The sequence below is a fragment of the Balaenoptera borealis genome (genome assembly GCF_965194805.1).
Source record: "Balaenoptera borealis genome assembly, chromosome: 21".
Classification (NCBI taxonomy): domain Eukaryota; kingdom Metazoa; phylum Chordata; class Mammalia; order Artiodactyla; family Balaenopteridae; genus Balaenoptera; species Balaenoptera borealis.
Window position 1 is genome coordinate 32,326,723 of NC_138880.1, and position 19,514 is coordinate 32,346,236.

General features: G+C 41.4%; 1 long non-coding RNA gene across 2 annotated transcripts in view; it reads right to left on the bottom strand.

Moving 5' to 3' along the window:
- LOC309619444 overlaps positions 1-18,597 on the bottom strand; it is a 99,866-nt gene extending 81,269 nt beyond the window's left edge. For both annotated transcript variants that reach the window (XR_014238966.1, XR_014238967.1), the window contains exon 1: positions 5,667-18,597. This is a non-coding gene — a long non-coding RNA (uncharacterized lncRNA). The remainder of the gene's footprint in view (positions 1-5,666) is intronic.
- Positions 18,598-19,514: the final 917 nt, after the last annotated feature.

A 19,514-nucleotide genomic window follows, 5' to 3' on the forward strand; every position in this document is an offset into this window, starting at 1 on the left:
TAAAATCCAGAGCATAGCAGGCATCAGCTAGGATGGTCCATCCCCAGGCATTTTTGGGTGGTACAGGGAAGATTTCTCAAAGAGCAGGCCTTGTCATTCATCCCACACTTATTTATTGAGTACCTACTGAACACTAGGAATATCACAGTGAAAAAATTATAAAGTGCCTGCTTTAATAGAACTTACCACACGGTTGTAGCAAAATAAAGAATCCAGAGAGAAATTCCTACTCCAGTGTGCTGCTTCAAATAGAAAAGATTATTTATAAGCAGAATCCACAATTATGAATGTACATTAAAGGATTTAACTCATTCACGTGGCAAAACGACATGAGGAAAGTCTGCTAGAGGCTTCTGCTTAACTTCTTCTTATTCATCACACAGAGACAAGGAAAGTCACTCTTTTCCCCATAGAACCTGCACTGATACTTCCCAGAGCCTTGATGTGAAATAGCTTTAGGAGGAATCCAGCACTCTGCAAAGCAGAGAGAAGAAACAAATAATCCGAGCCCTGGCACACATTTCTGCTTTGGGAGATTAAATGATTCTGAAGCCTGTACTCTTTATGGATTTCCTTTTATGTGAGATTCTAGACTAGTTGCACTAGCATTGGAGGGGTTTCTTTTTTTTTCCAAATACAAATATTTTCATGGACTTAGAAATTGATATTAGGAAGAGTGGCAGTCAGAAACCCCAGGGAACTGGAAGGCACCTGAAATGGGTTATTTGGTCATCTGAGGTTGAAGGCAGTGTGGTATCTAGATGGTATTAAGGAATGGAAATGTGTTTGTTCATGGCACGCAGTGGTAAACAGCTAAACCAGATACCATCTGCGGCGTCCGTCAAAGGCAAGGATGTGAGGGGCTGGCTTGCCGCTGCTGAGAAATAGCATTGATGCTATGGGTTGGATAGCTGATTCTATGGACAATGAAAAGATTGAAGATTAAAGAAAGACAATGATTAGCCAGTTTTTAAAATTCTTGACTCCAAGGATAGATGAAATCTCAGGGGCTTCCTAGGATTGCTAAATGAATCTCTCATCTTTTCATGAGCAGAACTGAAATAGCTGAAGAGCAAATGTGTTGTATATATCTTCAGGTTGTGGATTTCCACACCAGTTGACTTTACAACCTTAGCAGAATCTTGTGAGACAGTTAGGGCCATGGCTGGTAATAATGGAACTCTTGGCATTGGATTTGGATAATCTAGTATGACTTAGAGGGGTAAAGGAACCAGGATCTAACTTCCTGCCTTGTTTAAAGACTCAGAATCTCATTGCTTGAGAATCTCATATTCTGGGGGATATGTTTGTGCTTGCTTGAGCAAGGAGAGAAAACCTAATTTTCGTTTGGGCTGAATTTCTTTATATAAGTGCCAGAATTCTGGATTCAGTGGAACTTCAACAGCTGGAAATAATGCTAACTGTTTCACTGAGTGACTAAAATAAGGTCTCGGGTGGCTCTTGCTAACTCAACCTGAGAGGGCAGAAAAATTTTGGGATAACATGAGTAAAGAAATCCAAAGATATTGGGACGTAAAATAGGTTGGGGTAAATTGAACAGGTGTGGCTGGCTTCTCTCCTCCTCACTTTGAGCCAGGGAGGGCCCTGAAGACAGAGCGTTCATCAGTGCCTTCTGAGAACAATGCCGGCAGGTCAGACATATTTCCTGGCAGTCTGTAGGTTATAGAGCTGCTGGAGAAAGATGCTGAAATGGAAATGACTCCCTGATTTCAATGGATAAGGGAAGTTCCTGGGGTGACAGGGTCACAGGGTCATGCGTAATCACCAAGAGCAAGAGACATGTGGTTACTACCATAGGCATCTGGCACTGCATCGTAATCAGTGCGGTTCGGTCTGGTCTGCAAGATCAGGGATGGTGGCCAGATAACGTGGGGTTCCTAGGATGAAAACTGATGGCGAGCCCATTCGAGTCCTACTTGATTTGTACATCTGAGCAAGGACAGTTCAGGTGAACAAAGGTCTGTCTTGGACACAGGGATAACGGCAATCCTTCGCCTGATTCACAATCTCAGAGCCCTTTGACTGAAGGAGACGTCAGGAATACATAAGAAAATCTGTGCAATAGCAACCCAGTAATATTCTTTGAGTCTCCCTATTAGCACTCCTCGAAGGACTCTACCATAAAATAAGAATAACCATAAAAACAAACAAATGAATATAACAAAACAGAAACAGACTCATAGAGAAAACAAACTAGTGGTTACCAGTGGGGAGATGGCTTGGGGAAGGAGCAAGATAGGGAAAGGGTGTGAAGAGGTACAAACCACTAGGTACAAAATAAATAAGTTACAAGGATGTAATGTGCAGCACAAGAAATATATCCAACATTTTATAATAACTTTAAATGGAGTATAATCTATAAAAACATCAAATTTTATTGTGTACACCTGAAACTAACATTGTAAATCAACCATGTTTCAAATTTTTTTTTTTTAAAAAGAATAACCATAAGAAGGGAAAGCGAGATACCCAGTTCTTCACGATCAAATGTAGGTATTAGCCGATCTACCTCTGATTCTCTGCAGGCAAAGACTCCTGCAGATCTCCCTGAAAACTGCTCTAGCAACATGTTTACAGCAACCCAGGCTGGTAGAGTGTTGGCGGAGTGGACTCAGGCTACAGGTTCTAGACCCCAGACCCCTGATCACACCAGGGGAGAAACTTGGACACCAAGGATCTGCCTTGTTTTACTATCATAACTGTAAGGCTTGAACACCAGCCTCTGATCATGCCAGGGGAGAGGCTGATACTTCTCTAATCCTAGAGCTTAAAAGTCCCAAAGCCCCAAATTTGGGGTACCTCTCTCAACATCAGTCAGATGTTGGGACCCATAACATCCATCTGTGCTGTTCCAGAATTCTAAGGGCCACAGAAGATCACACACTCACTATTGCTTTTATCTCTGTAAGTTTCTCCAATGAATGCTGTCTCAGAAGACCTAGTAGGTAGAGCATTAGATCCTTCACACTTATTCATTTGACAGTGGTACCATCCAACAATTGCTCTTACCTGATTCCTGAGGCCAGTGAATATGAGTACAGTCCAGCGAGAGCAGAGCCCATTAGGGTCAGGAGATAATAGAATTCTGACCAGAGGACACGACCGTGGCTATTTTCCCAATTACCAAATGCAAAATTAAGATACAGTGGGTCCTCATTATCCACAGATGCTTATTTGAGAATCTGCCGACTCAATAAAATTTATGTGTAGCCTCAGCATCAATACTGGCAGAGCTTGTGCCATCATTCATGGACATTAAGTAGGAATCTTTAGTTACACAATTATACATATTCCCTACTGAGGTCCATCAAGGAGATGCTCTATTTTCTTGTTTCAGTTCTCATATAGAGATGCCCGGAGGATGGAGACAGCAGCGGGCAGAGCTCTGCAAGAAGCTCCGGTTCTGGGGCTGGCTGAATGGGGTTTGAAACCCAACTCTGCAGCCGCTGGTGAACAGCCTCAGGCAAGTCACGTAACACTTTTGAAGATTGTTTTCACTTTTGTAAGATCAAGAACAGAGCATTGACCAGGATAAACTGTTTTTAGGATTTAAAACACACACACACACACAAACACACACACACAACTTTAAATATATATATTTCCCCTAGGAGCAATGGCTCACTATTCACCAATCCACTGTTGGGGCAACTTTATAGTATATAACTGCCATGAATAACAAAAAACAGAAATCAACTGTAGATATTTCCATCAACAGATGGAAACCACATTGGCTCCCTGAACTGTGATAACTCCTGTTATAAAGTTGGATGATAATACCATGTATTTCTTAGGATTGTTAGGAAGTTAGATGAATTAATAGATGTAAATAAAGTTCTCAAAATAGTGTCTGGACGGTAGTAAAAGCGATACAAGATTTCGTTATTATTACTATCATTGTTAGGAATGGGTAAGTGGAAGCTTCTGGAGTTCTTCCTGCCCACAATAGGAATATGTCAAAGGCAATACCACAGCCCTGTTGGAATTACAAAAATTTGCCATGTCATTAAAGGCTTGAAAGATGTAGGAGTGAAGATTACATCACTTCCATAGTTAGCTGTCCAGTTTGGTTAGTGAAAAAGACGGATTGATTACAGAGAATGACAATAGATTATCCAACATTTAATCAAGTGGGGATTCGATCTTGCAAATTTGTACAGGATGTGGTCTCTTCACTGGAACAGATCAATATAGCCCTTCCTAACCACCCACTGATTTGACAAATGCTTTCTTCTCTATCTCCAAAAGCAGTAAATAGCAGAAATTCGTTTTCATGTGACAGAGACAGCCATACATCTTCACTGTCTTGCCACAGGTTTATATCAACTTTCTAGTTCTGTGTCCCAAGTCATTCTGCAGGGACGAGTAGTTACCTCATCAGTGCTCTGGACATCACCCTACTGACATCATGCAGATAGAAAACAGAGCAGGGTCCCTATTACTTTGGTAAGATGATGCACACGAGTGCCACAGCCTGGAAGATAAATGCCACAGAAGTACAGAGACCTTCCACTTCCATAAGATTTAGGAGTGTCCTATGGTCTAAAGTATCTGCTCTTCCAAATGGAAAAAAAAAAAAGTGCCATTCTTTGGTTTAAAAAAATATGTGTTATAAATTAAATATCTGTGAGTTGCACTGACCCATATGCAGTGGCGCTAAACAATAGCCCGTTCGACTCAGAGAACAAGAATGCTCTCCCACTGGTGCAATATTTGGTCTTTATGGCTCAGTGGATCCTACGGATGCAGAATAGACCCTGTGGTGAGAGAAACAGCCGGGGCTCTGATGATTTGGGAGAAAAACCACGGCTTCTCTATTATAAGTAAATAGATCTTGACTTGCCACTGAGCCCTGGCAGGCTGTAAAGCCCTGACTGCAAGATCTCGTGTGACTGTTAGACCTTGGCTGTTCAATATCAGCTGAATGCTGTCTGACTTACTGTATCCTAAATTTTGGTATTCGTGGTGGTTGAGTTTTACGCTTAGTAAATATGTGAACTTGGGCAAGTTTCCTTTTTGTGCTTTGGTTTCACATTAACCAGAGGTTAATGATAGTAAAATACCTGGCAATATTTTGATGGGATTACATGCATGGACACATGCAGACCACTTACAAGTGTCTGGCACATAGTAAGGGCTTCTTAAGTGTTAACCGTTATGGTTACTGCCCTCCTTTGAGGACATGGACCTGTAACCTGATAGATCCCAGAGGTGTAAGGTTGGGTCATTTGGTGCTCGTTACTCCTGCACCCAAACCAACGTACTCTTCCTACTGGGGACCAAAGCATCATATAGGGGTTTCTAATTCGGTATGTAGCATGTATCCTGGGAGATGGGATCCCATCCTCAGAGCATTGCTCCTGAGCTGGTGCTTCATTGTGCCTTCAGATGTTAATTGCAGAATGCTCATTCCCCCAGGTATGGGCCAGAGCAGTAATCTTAGGTCTGGAATGTGCTGTTTCTATACCTCTCCAGGGGTGAAACCACACTGGCTGTTCTCTGACCTTGATGGTCATTATGATCACTGTGAACCCTGCCCACTCCCCCAGATTCCGGTGTTTAAAAGCCAGTAACTAGCTTCTTTGCTTCAGGCCCAGCATCTCTGTTGCTATCAGTGAGGAAGGTTCTAGGACAGCTTCTCTTACCCTCAGTCCTGGTCTGCACACGACAGTCACCGCTGACTCCTAGTGAAGCTGATGTCCTCTTAACCGGTTAATTTGTGAGCCTCTTGAGTGCCCAGTATCCCCTGAGCCTTCCTGTGGAAGGAAAAAAAAAACCTGAATGATTTCCTGGCCTCACAAAAATATTACCACTCTAGCAGGCCCGCTTCTCTGAGCCTTTTAATCAGTTCTCTACAATCTGCCATAGCATTTTGGGAATTTCAGTTCTGTTCAACGTGGATCCCTTCTTTCTCCAGGCTGCTAGGAGTCATCTCTGCATCCTCCCCTGCGGTTCTTGGCAGGGGGTTAAGTCCCATATCACAAGAGAACGCTCCAGGTCAATAAACTCTCCCTGGTCATATCTTATTTGCCAGTCCCCTTGACCAGGAAACCTCCCACTGCGATCCCACAAGGACTCCCTGTCTCCTGCCATCCTACATGGCTGTTGGTCATGCTGACTAATTCCTGCGGTTCCTCTGTGGCCTTGGCCCTTTATTCCTCTAGCAGGTCTGATAAGTCCCCGTCCGGGTGATGCTGTGACCTAACCACGCCTATAGGCCTGGCAGCCACAGGAGGGGTAGGGGCACATCCTGAGAGAACCCCTGTGGGCTTGCGGTGGAGAGCGCCGTACTGTCCCCCTCCGTGGGCGCAGGGCCCGTTCTTCACGGGAGGGGTTCGCCTCTGCAGGCTCAGAGCGTTCAAAAGAGTCTGGGTGCCCGAGCAGGGAGCTGAGCGTATGCGGAAACTCTCTGTACTTTCTACTCAATTTTGCTGTGAACCTAAAAGTGCTCTGACAAATAAGGTGTAGGAATAATAATAACAAAAAAAATGTGGGGAATCAAAATCTCAAGAGGCATCTACCCAGATACCCTGATCTCAGGGCCCTGAGCTTGGTGTAACAGGCCTGCTTCAGCTGAACCTTCAATTGTCTTTGAAGATCAGTGACTATGGTCTAAATCCTTAGTTTTGTCTTAAGCTTTTTTCTCCTCTCCCGAGAGAGGAAACTGGCCTCTTTTAGGCTACCAAGGAGGCCCTCTGGTCTTCACATTTGATTTTCAATTATTTGTTCAATACTATTAGCTTTTCATTAGGAAGGACAGTGCCGTGACTTAATGACAACCACTAAATCCACTGTCCTGTGCACTGCTTCCATCAGTCATGACATTTCCTTCGCAAGAAGAGGCTCCCAAGTCGCCACCAGCAGCTTTCCAGCAGCTGGGCTTCCTCCCGGGTCACGGAGCGCTCGGGCTGGTGTCCTCAGTCCCAAATGGTGGCCAGCGAGCCAGTCCTGGGACCACGTCTTTGCTGCTGGCTTTCTTGAGCTACTCTGGGAGTCAGCTGCGTTCTCTGGGAAGCAGACACTGGCGTGGAGACAGGACTGCAGAGGATTTTTGGGAAGGAGAAAAGGAGGAAGCGGGATTGCGCAAGAGGAGCGGTCAGGCCACGATGCGGAAGAGGCAGATCGGACACAATGTCTGCCGGGCCGCGGGGCGCTCCAGAGCGAGGTCAGCGCGGTAGAGGCTCCGAGCTGGGCGGAAGTGGACGGGCCTCTGTGCCCCGGCCTCGCTGGGCACCCACCGTCCACGAGCCTTCTGGAAAGAGTGTGACCTTGGCTCAAAGGCAGTCGGCTGACCACACTCCCCAAACTGAATTCTGTATGGAGAAAGGACGCGAGCGACCCAGCTCTACTTCATTCACACTCTTACCACCAATTCAGGTACAGGAGTCCCTCCGTATCCGCAGTGTTCGCTTTCCGGGGTTTCCGCGGTGGGAAGTTTTACATCGCGCGCCATCCTGAGTACCGGGATGAACTCTCGCGAGGTCAGCTGCCGGGGCCACGCGAGAACCACGCCTTTGTCCAGCGAACCCCGCCCCTAGTCACTCATTGGCCCCTGGGTTATCAGAGCCACGATCTCAATATCGCGGTTCTTGCGTTCCAGTGACCTTTATCTTCCCGAGCAATGACCCCAAGATAAGAGTGATGCTGGCAATTCGGAGATGCCGGAGAGAAGCCTGACGGTCCTTCCTTTAAGTAAAAAGGTGAAAGTTCTCCACTAAATAAGGAAGGAAAGAAATCCTGTGCCCGGGTTGCTGAGACCTACGGTAAGAACGAACCCTCCATCCGTGAAATTGTGAAGAAGGTAAGAGAAACTCGTGCTAGTTTTGCTGTCGAGCCTCAGACTTCAAATGCGTGTGTGTGATAAGTGCATACTTCAGATGGAAAAGGTGTCAGTTCACACAATAAGATATTTTGAGAGAGAGACCACGTGCACAAAATTTTATTACGGTATATTATTATAATTGTTCAATTTTACTATTATTGTTGTTAACCTCTTACTATGCCTAACATAAAGTAAACTTTATCATAGGTATGTGTGTATAGGAAGAGACACATATAGTGTTTGGTACTCCTGCCGTTTTAGGCATCTGCTGGGGGGTCTTGGACCGGGTCCCCCACGGGTAAGGGGGAACTACTGTAGTTAAATACAGTGATGAGGTTAATTTGCAGTTTTCATAATGGAACCAGGACATTTCCTCCTCAGCAGGAGAGTTTCCCAAGACGAGTGTCTTTAAAATAATAGTTCATTTTAGCATCAGTGTCTTCCTGAGGGACAGAGAACAATGTGAGTCCACATTACAATAAAACTTCAAAATTTTTTTCATTTAATGACATTTCTTTATCAAATAACTGAGATCAAATTAGAGATCTAATCTGGAAGGTATTCAGAGTAACGATGAAAATTATGTTGCTGCTTTTCACATGTTCTTTTAAAAGTACTTACATAAACATTCTCTCATTTGGTCCAGACAATAACCCTATCTATCAGGTGGGCAGAGCAGCATCAGAAATTGTCTTGGTCAAATTTTATTGTTATTCCATAACTTCTAAGAGATTTTCATGACACCAGAAAATTTAAAAAAAAGATTACCAGATGACAATATGTGCCCCTAGGTGCTCTAGAAGTGATCCAAGGACCACTAATTTAAAAATTGAAATACCAGCATATTCTTAATAACCTTGCTCTTATTCACTTCAGTTTTTGTCATGACTTTAAGTTCATATGAATCTGATGAATTTAAAAGGTAAGTTATGTTATTTGTTTGCATTTGAATTTTAACGTTACTACCTGAAATACAAAACATTAGGAAATTTGATAAGGCATAACATCCACTAATTATAACACAAATTTAAAATTTCTGTGATCTACCCATCTTTATTTATGTGCATTTTTACATTACTATAAATATTTATATATATAATTTTCTACTTTGCCTTTTTTCAAACTTAACCTCATTCCAAAGAATTCCCAAGATCCGTAATTCTATGTCATCATTACTATAATTTTAAATGACTACCTAATATTATATCTAGTGTTTTAAAATGTTTTAAACATGGTTTGAATGGGTATTTTAAAAAGAAATCTCATGGGAGATAGACATTTGGGGATATATAAAGTAAAAAAGACATTTTAAAATAATATAAATACCTTTTGATTTTTTTAGAAACTGGACCAAAACATGTTAAAAATAATTTATAACATTGTTCTTCCCTGTGAGACTTCTCATTGACCTTTCAGCCTGAATACAAAAATAGAAGACTTTATCATAGCTTTAGCCTGTAGGCCTATTTTTAAATATACAACGTCATGAACTAAACTTAATAAAAATCCAACACAAAGAGATGAAAGTGGGAACCTTCTTTGCAGAAATTCCTTTGAGGCTATATCCTGCCTTAATTCTACAAGAAGAATTCCCACAGAAATCAATAGGAGATTAAAATAAATATCAATGGCAGGATACAGTCCAAATTATGAACGAAAAACTTTAAACTTGACAGGTTAATTGTTTTTCAGAAAGAGTGGAATTTGGGAGCAGTATTTTCATGAGGGAAAACCAACATTTCGGCTGTAGATAAATTAGTACACAGCATTTTGTACAGTAGGGGCTTATCTATGGGAGCTGTGTCTACCCATTGTGTTATGACATTGGTTTCTGCCATTTTGGAGGGAAGTTTCCTCACCTGCATCCAGATTTTGCATTAGTTGGTCAAGTTTCTAATATGCTTTTATTTTAAGTAGGATAAACAGTATACAAGGTGAAAGAAATTTATTTCAAACTCTCCTTGCTTAGTCGCATTATTCAAAAATTGTTAAGAAATAAATTCTAATAATATTACACCTGAAAAATTCAAAGGTAGAGTTGGGTAACCAGTAACCTGATACCCTTTGGCTCCAAAATGTTACAACTAGTACAAATGTATACAAAGTGTTCAGGTTGCCAAATTTGACATCTAGAACACTTGAATAGAGGTGTGTATAAAAATCAAGTTCATTCATTATTCAACTTTGCCACTGTGCCTTGCACAGCCTCTCTGAGTCACTTTTTTCCTTTTTTGAGAAGAAAGGATAACAATACTTTTCGGCGAAATGAGGATGAGATTCAAGAAAGAGCAACATAATGTACTACTGTTAGAGCACTAGCTATACAGGGCCACAATTATACTGCAGAGTGGTTGGCACGTAGTATGTGACCAAGAAATATAAGTGGCTGAATCAGTAATATTCATTTCGGAGATGATATTCAATTCAATTAACATTTGATAAGTGCCTATTATATTCAAATTATGTGCAAGGGCTGTAAGAAATGTAATGATTCTAGCAATGCCCCTACACTGATGGGGACTGTAATCTGATGGGCAGGTGAACTTGAATCAAGCCAACTCTAATACCAAGTCATATGCGTTAGGAGCATAACTAGAGATTTAAATAACGTACTCTAGAAATATAAAGCAATAGCAATGATTTTCCACTGCAAATTAACTGGAGAATTAACTAGAAGATTGAAGAAAAACCCACGGAGGAGAGAATCTAAGAGGAAAAGATCAACTTCTCCAATAGTCAAGATTAAAATGTCAGTGACAGTACTTCATGGTATGATTCGTGTTTCCTTGGAAGTGAAAGAACAGACTTGTGAATGAATCTTCTGAGAACAGTGACAAGAATGGTGGGTTTGTTTAACAATTGAAAGTACATATAAAGGACATCTGTTATGACATTAAATGATTCTAGTATGAAGATAACAGAGAAGAAAAATATGGAAGTTAAAATGAGATGTCTAGTCCACAGGGAATAAAGAGTACTTGGTTGAAATGGAAGAAGTTTTTGTTTGTTTGGTTTTTTGTTTGTTTGTTTTGGTTTGGTTTGGTTTTTGTTTTCCTGTGAGACCCAAGATCTTGAACAGAAAAAAAAAAAAAAAAGTAGAAAAAAGTTAACCACTAGGAAAATGATATTGCTCTGATTAACTTTAAAAGTTAAGCACAAATTTGTTATCAAGGAAGGCATTAAGGGAGCTCCAAAATAAATCGATATAGTTCCAAATTTGCCTTAGGTTGAAAATGGTCCAATCAAATTTTTTTCTCCATACTGTGTGGAATGAAAACCTCTATCTAAAGCATGTTAGTGTCACTACATTACTTTCTTTGAATACTAGTTTCAGCAGATATTTTAAGATGATCAAGGCGTGAAAATCTGTCTGAGATTAAAAGCCTGCTGTTAGCCCAAGGAATGTAAAAGTAATGAAATGTCAGGAAGAATTCCATGTACATGTTTGAGCTTGTAGAACAACTGTGTTCAAAGGAAATTAAACTGAGAAAAGAATTCTGTTTCAATATAGCCAATACATGAGTAAATTAGATAAACTCTTACAAATAAGTATACATTCCCTTTCTCTGATGGTAAGAGCTAACGTTTATTGAGCATTTACTATATTCCAGGTACTGTACTAATTACATTACCCATTTTCTCATTTAATTTTCACAGCAACCTGATGAGGCTAGAGGTAGAAACTATTTTTAATTCTCTTTCAGTAATGAGGAAACTGAAAAGTTGTCTGTGATCATACAGTTACTAAGCAGAAAGGCAAATATGGACCCAGGACTCACTCCAAACTACCCTCTGATGTACTTGGAATCACCAGGTATATTTTTTAAAAATTTTGAAAAGAACTTAGAAGTAGATATAATTATATAGCCAGTTCCCATCAATGAATAAGCTTATCTCTGGCAATGAGTTGTTCTCAATGTTTGAAAAGATTTTGTTTATTTTGCTAGGGAAGTATAAAATCTGTTCTGTGTTATAGTAACCAAAAGAGTTTAAGACGTGTCAAGACTATAGTATTCAGGTGTGTTTCCTTTTATATAGTCTCTTTAATGTTTAATGAGGAAATCTTGTCTGATTTTCTTTCTTTAAGAGGGGAATGTTCATCTCCTAAAACTGTACATTTAACTATTGTTTTATTCCAGGTAACAATAGTTTTTGAAATTAAACAAATATATATATATAAGCACAGGTAAGCCACTCCAATAAAATAGAGTCTGCGTTTGAATACTATTATCATTTTTAATGGCATTATATTGAACTTATATTGCTAGAAATACAATCTTGTTTCATTAAGTAACTGCTTGTATGGTTTCTACAAGCCATTCCTCCCCTACGTTGAGTGTGGTCCTGGGGAACTAGGTAAAAGTTGGGGGGTGGTTTGAATTGCTGGAGGATTTGGGGTACAGAACAAAGGGAGATGGGGATCTGAGGGGAGAGAGAGTAAGCTGGAAGCTAGGAAATGTGGGAAAATTTAAGTATATAAAATCAGCCAGTGCACACACAGGCGCTCAGGGAAAGTATCTTACAGAGCATCTCTGAGCCAGTTTGGAAGGTTGAGCCTAAAAGGTTCCCCCTGTGCACAAGATATGAGGTAAGGCTTCTTTTATAGCTTGGCAGCAGTAAATCCATATGCTGGGAAAGAGATCAATTTTAGACACTTAAAGTTATTAAAGTCTCATTTTCACAACAGAGTCTCGCAACGGTGGACTGTGCAGCTAATGGGATAATTTAACCAAGAAAGGAATTTTTCCAAAAAATTCCTTATGGACTGATATTAGGAACTTTTTACTAAGGCAGCAAAACCAGAATTTACTAAATTGTACCATGGACATTCTACAAGCAAATCTAATATTAAAAGTATTAAAAGATTTTTTACAACCATATCCATGGGGACCTTTATTCCTTGACCTCAGTTTGCCCCTAGATTCATACAAATTAAGTGGTGAAAGCTGACAGAATGCTTGAATTACCTTAAAATGGCACATTATGAATTTAGAGAAGGAGAGATGATAACCTAACATTTGCTTAAAGTAACAGATTTACTAATTGCAAGCTTAACAGAACAATTGTTTGTGATAATAAGACTATCTTAAGGAAATTACAGTTTCAGAGAATTTCCTTATGATGGAAAAATCCTCTGGTTTGCGATTTTGTACTTGGTGAATTATTATAGAGTAGAACAAAATAGAATTTAGGATCTAATAACCACAGCTCCCATATGTTGGGTGCCCACTGTATATCAGACACTGTGTTGTGCTTGACTTTGGATATATTATCTCATTTAATCATTGCATTAACCCTCCAGAGTAACTGCTACTCCTTGTTGTACAGATGAACATGAAGACACAAATTTTAAAAATGGCCTCAGTGAGGTTATGTGATTTGCCAGACCTGGGATTAGAAGTCATATGTGCCTGGCTCCAAAACTCCAGTTTTGAGCACAGGATAAACATGACTATTAGTTATACCATTTCCTGTGTTATTTGTTGTTACATAAACAAAGAAAATATATACTCCAAAGGGGCATCCTGTGAACACCTCAATCATATTTAGGTTGATTGTGATAAAAACATACAATCAAAAGGACATTTTGTATCATTACCTTTGAACATTTCAGACCAAATCCTTTCCCTTACTAGAATTTTGACAGAAGTGTTGGTTTCCCTGGTGGGGATATAACCCTCTTCTTCCTTGTCAGATTCAAAACAAATTGAGGAATAAGATGAAGAGTAAAATATATGGAAAATCAAACTGTTGCTTAAAATAAAAAACTGATGAAGGCTTAGTTGTAAGGGCCAATGGGCCTGGTAAATGAACCCCAGATTCGTCAGCCTTACCCACCCAGTCACGGCATGTGTGAGGGCACTGGTCTTGGGGGAGAGCCTGCACCCAGGAGCGATGGAGAACGTTGGCAGCCGGGAGTCGAGCGCTCTCAAGAGGGAAATCGATTGGGCTGGCTCTGCATGCCCAGTTCCTTCTTTTGAAAGTTGTCAGTCAGATGAATCACTCCACCTGCTCAGGGCAGAGTAAAGGGGCAGGGCAGGAGCGGGTTTTACAGTACTATCACTAGAACAGCCTTCAGAGGAAGAAAGCATTGGCACTCCGCCTCAGCTTCCCCGGGTGTGCTCTGCCCTGCTCTGCTGTGTTTTGTTTTGTTCCTCCCTGGCTTAACTCCTCAGGCAGGGCTCTCTCTGTCTGGGAGATCGTGTTCCTAAGACCATTCCTCACCTCTCTCTCAAAGACGAATCACGGGTCCTTTGGAATCCTCTTGGGACCACTCGTGGGAAAGATACATTTTACCCTGAAAAAGCTCCAAAATGAGTCTTTTGCTCCGTTAATTAATCTACTCCAGGGGTACTCTATTTAAAGTTGAACATTTACTCCCTATTCTGTTTCCCGTATCCCAAATTATGTCCAACCATGCTTTCTGAGGTAACATAGCCCTGGTTCTGCAATGAGATATAATAACAATATTAAGAGACATAATAAAATATATAAGTGCTGCAATAATAAAATGCCAGAAAACTTCAATAGAAGCCCTCGTCTGCACTCAAATTCTCAGGGGGAACTCAAGGCCACACCTATCGATTCAGAAATTAATGTTTAAAATTTAATTTTCTTGACAATACGAGTTAAAAGTTAGAAATTAAAGTAATTCCCAATTTTTTAATTCTGCTCAATCTGTATTAGAGGTTTTTCTCAATGTATCTGAATATGTGAGAGTGGGGTTATTTCTTCAGGACTTCATACATTTTATTAATTTAACACAAGGTATCAGATACATCTGTCTTTCTAGTGTCCAAAGGGTAACAGGACATAAGATTATAACCACGCTGCCCCTATATAAACTGACTTTAAGAAAGACAGACAATCCTCAGGCCTTAGAACAGTTTTCCCAGGTAAAATTCCTTTGAACTCATTAAACGTTAGCTAAAACTGTGGTTAAAACTCAGTTATTTCTAAACGAAAGGCAGAGTATTAATTTATCTATTGCTGTGTGACAAATCACCCCCAAACTTAGCAACTTAAAACAACAAGCATGTATTATCTCACAGTTTCCGTGGTTTGGGAATCCCGGGGGAAGTTTTCTGGTTGGTTTTGGCCCAGAGTCTCCCATGAGGGTGAGTCCAGCTGTGGCCAGGGCTGTCGTCATCATTTCCAAACACTGAAGACTCATTTCCAAACTCACTCATGTGGTAATAAGCAGCCTCACGCTTCTCACCAGCCGCTGGCCAGACACCCCAGTTTCTTACAACTTGAGCCTCTCCGTGGGCTGCTTGAGTGCCCTCAAAACATGGCAGCCGGCTTCCCTTGGAGCCAGTGATCTGAGAGAGAGAGAAAGCAAGGCAGTGACATAGCACTTTCGTTTATGGTCTCACTTCTGAGTCATACACTGTGTCTTCTGTCTTATTCTGTTTCTCAGAAATGAGTCACCAAGTCCAGTAATACCCTCAGCAGAGAGTGTTACACAGGGTTAAAATACGAGGAGGCTGGAAGACTGGCTCCCCGCAAAGAAGGTGATGGAAAAAAGTCTCAATTTTGATCCTCACCAAGATGCCACTGGTTGGTTGATAGGTGTTCACTAGGAACTCTGACTTGTTCATTTAAATTTAGTAGGGGTCAGTCTCCAGCAAAGGGGTTTAGTGCAGCGCACCTACCATTTCTGGAGGAGAAATCTGCCCGTGCGTTGCTTCTTAACCTCCATTTCCTCGTTGAGCTCCGTGTTCTTGGCACTTTGGTCTGTATAGACAGAGAGCTCTGTCTGCTCATATAGCTGCCATGTATCTTGCAGAAAGACATTTTAAATCCTGTGCCATTGTGGCTAACGCCTCTGCCTTTTGTTCTGGAATGGCCTAAGCCTAAGAAGTTTGCTTTTTAGTGATGTTTTTCATCTTGCGCCCATATTTATTTCAACCAGAAAAGCATTTGCGACATTTTTCTAAAATGAAACTACTGTGGATGCTTCTGACGCCTGTGCCCCTTCGGCTCCGATGAGACCCAGGGTGTCTGTCTTGTGCTCCTCAAGACACTGTCCTTCCTCTGCTTGTGAATTCCCTAAGCTTCTCAGGCAGATTCCCTCACAATACTATGAAGCCAGTGAAAGCCCCCGCTATAATAACTATATCACTTTGAAAACTGTCCTGTATTTCTTTGAGTCGTTTCCATTTGAACCTGTGGACAAGCCTCATAAATCCACAGTCCTTTTCTTGGCTGTGAATAGAGAAAATAATTTGGGGCAGTTGATCATTGGTCCCTTGCTGCTTATCAGAGCCTGGTGACAACAATTTAAAGATAGAACCTCAGAAAGACTTCCCAGCACACATGAGACTCAGCTGCCTTGTAGTTTAAAAGCAGCTATATCAGGGTCTACAAATTTACAGAAAAACTCCAGTTCTCTCTAGACTTAACTCTCGCCTGAGCTGCCCTTGAGCACTAAGACCTCTGCAGCCACAGGCCTCTGTTGGGGTTTCCGCTGTCAGCATATCACATGAGAGTGTACTTCTAGGTCAGGAAGCCACAGCTCTAGCCCTGCGCTGCCTGTGCCTGCCGAGGGCTTTCACTACCTCAAGCACCTTTGTCAGGGCCCTTCTAGACTTACCTCCATGGAAAGGTGCCGTCCCGGAGAGAAACAGGCCATAATCTGCGTCCATAGATCCAGATTAAAATACCATGTGCCCTAAGGTGCTGGCCCATGCCACAGCAGCTGAAACTTGGTCCAATATAAGTCACTACAAACAAAGTATTTGCTGTAAAACTTACGGTGAAGGCTCCAAACCACATGTTTTAGCCACAATTCAAATTCTTTCTATGCATTTATTTTCTTTTCCTACTCAACTTTGCGCTTTCACCTCATTTCACAATGTTTGCGGCCAATACACCAAATGTTGGTGTCTTTCAGGCTATCCCTCAAAACTTCTGGCCCCCCAGAAAGATAGGAGACCTGCCTGGAAAAAAAGCAGCTGTGATTGTGTTCTTTCTGCCCCGAGGCTGGTTCCCAAAGAGATAAATGGAAAAGAGCTGAGCATGTCCAGTTTACCTTCCCCAATTACCAACTGGGTAAGTACCTCACTGAGGTGGTCTGAGTTGGTGAAGGGGCAGAAAGCAGCTAGGAGTAGCTTACGGTGATTGAGTGTCCTCCAGAGGCAGAAACCGTCAGGACTGAGGAGCAAGCTTTCTCTTGTAACAAAACGATTGAGGGTCTCTCTTAGGCTTAGAGCAGAGACTAAAGGAGGAAAACGCCCACGTCTTACCCTTGGAACATGTTGAGTGTTCTTGTAAAAGCGTAGCTGTTGCTTTGTGACGCTGTAATCCCTCCGCTATGGGGTTTGAGGAAGAGGTGGCCACATTCACCAGGAAAGAATCAATTCTGCCAGAAGAGGTCGCCCTCTTCTCACAGGCCCTTCACGCTGCGTATCATAGTGGTCTGGTGTCAGGTGCCTTTTCCCCCCAACCATCCTTCTTCAGTGTCAACAGTGATCCCCCAATGCTGAATCCAACAGACATTCCTCAGTTCTCTTGCAACGTGATCTCTCTTTGATATTTGAGACTATGCTTTTGGAAATGGTGTGTTTTATTTTTCAGTATCTCTTGTTCAAAACCTTCTTCTGCCTTGGCTTTCTTAACCCTGAATTCTCCAGGGTCTTTGGCCACATCTTTGAAAGCTCCTTCCCTTCCTCCTTCTCAGAGTCCTCACGCTTTGTGCCTTCCTTAAAGGAAGTAATGCCACAGACATCTGCCCCCAGCTCTGGTGTCTTCTAACCGTGTGCTCAGTCATGGCAAGGCACTCTTTGCCATGGTTTCTCCAACAGTCTCCACGAGAGTGACTCAGAGCACATTAGCCTTAAGTTAAACTTCCATATATTTTCAATATTCAAGGTAAATGTGTTCAACACTATATATGCGTGCATGTGTGTGTATACATATATATGTTTATTATTTACATAATGTTTTCCCAGAAACCTGCTTTCCCTCATATGTTCCTTACCCCAGTCAATGGAATTCACATTTTTCAAGTCATGTAGGCCATAAACAACATGGTCATCTTTCATTTCCACATTTTCCTCATTTCCCATGCTTACCTAGGCAGGTTGGAGGGTATTTATCGTAGGGATTTGTCATGCTCCAGAATCAGTTAGACCTGGGTTCAGTCCCACCTCTCCCATTTCCTACCTATGTGATCTTGAGCAAGCTACTTAACCTCTCTAATCTTCAGTTCCTAAATCTGTGAAACAGGCATAAGAAACAGAACGTGCCTCATGGGACTGTTAGGAAGATTTAATGAGACAAAAGTGTGTGGAACCCTTAATACAGTGATGGACACAGAGAAATCAGGCCGTATATATTTCACTACTCTTAATATGTGGGTTCTAACTCTGGACTGTCTTTCGATTGTGTGCCCTTTTTATATTTCCACTGCCACTGCCTTTGTTTATTTCCTTTTCTTTTCTCATGTGGATTATTGCATCTGACTGGCCTCCTTGTTTATAGTTTTTCACCCTTTAAATCCATCATTCATACTGTCACAAGCTTTCTTTTACTGAAGCCCAGACCTATTCATGCCACCCTCTGCTGCTTTAATGCTCCAGTGGCTTCCCGTGGTCTACAGGATAATGTTCGGTCCCTAGCACAGCATCCGGGCGCTCAATAATCTGCTTACAGCTTACTTTCCTCGACACACGCTTTAGGCTGCAGTCACACTGAACTCCACTGTTCCTGAGTGCACTTTTCAAAAGCCCATGACTTTTTTGCCAAAAAAAAAAAAAAAAATCCTGCAGCCCTAGCCTGAAATTCTCTGTGCTGTTCACCCTTCAGATATGAGCTAACATTCCTTTCCTTTCTGCTCTGTTAGCAGATTTCCCTCTTACGGTCCTCCCCCTTTTTAACCTCATCACAGTGGCTTGTATGTTCGTTTCTGCAAGAACACTGTAAGCTCCTCCAGAGCAGGGACCATATCCAGTTCTTTGGACAGAGTTGTACCAGCGAGCATGAACATGGCAGATGATTAGAAAACACTAATGTAAATGAGTTTGTAACTCTAATGAACATCCTAAGTTAGGATTTTATCACTGTGAATTCTGCTCCTTCGCCAGGTTAGTTTGTTTATGTTTTGGTCACTATTTGCCTCTTTACTCCTTCAGTGGTACTAAGGGAGGACACCCATGACCCGTTACCAGCAGCGTGCCATGCTAGCTTGCCTGTGAAGAACAAAGGGAAAGTGGGAGGCAGTATGTTCACAGTAGCATAATTAAGGTGTTAATTAAAAATTAAAAATAAAAATTAAATCTGAGATATAATTGCTAGTTATAATAAGTAAACAAATCAATATAAGATTTTTAAATTAAAATAGCAAGAACAGTAGCAGCAAGAATCCAGATGGAAGGTGTTTCATGGAATTACTATCGGTCTCTCACACCCTGAGAATCATCAGTTCTAACTTTGCTTAGAAACAGGTACAGTTAAAAGAAATGCTACTTTATTTAGTACCACATAATCAACAGATACCTTTCCAGTGTTCATGCAGTTTTATTTCACAGTCTCATTTATTTCTTGGTTTTATTGAAGTTCCAGGCCAAATATGAGCCCTGTGGAGTTAATGAACAAAAGCAGCCTTTTCTGCCTCTGTTAAAACTTGACTATAGGCTGTTTCACAGTGAACACACCTCAGCTTCTTAAA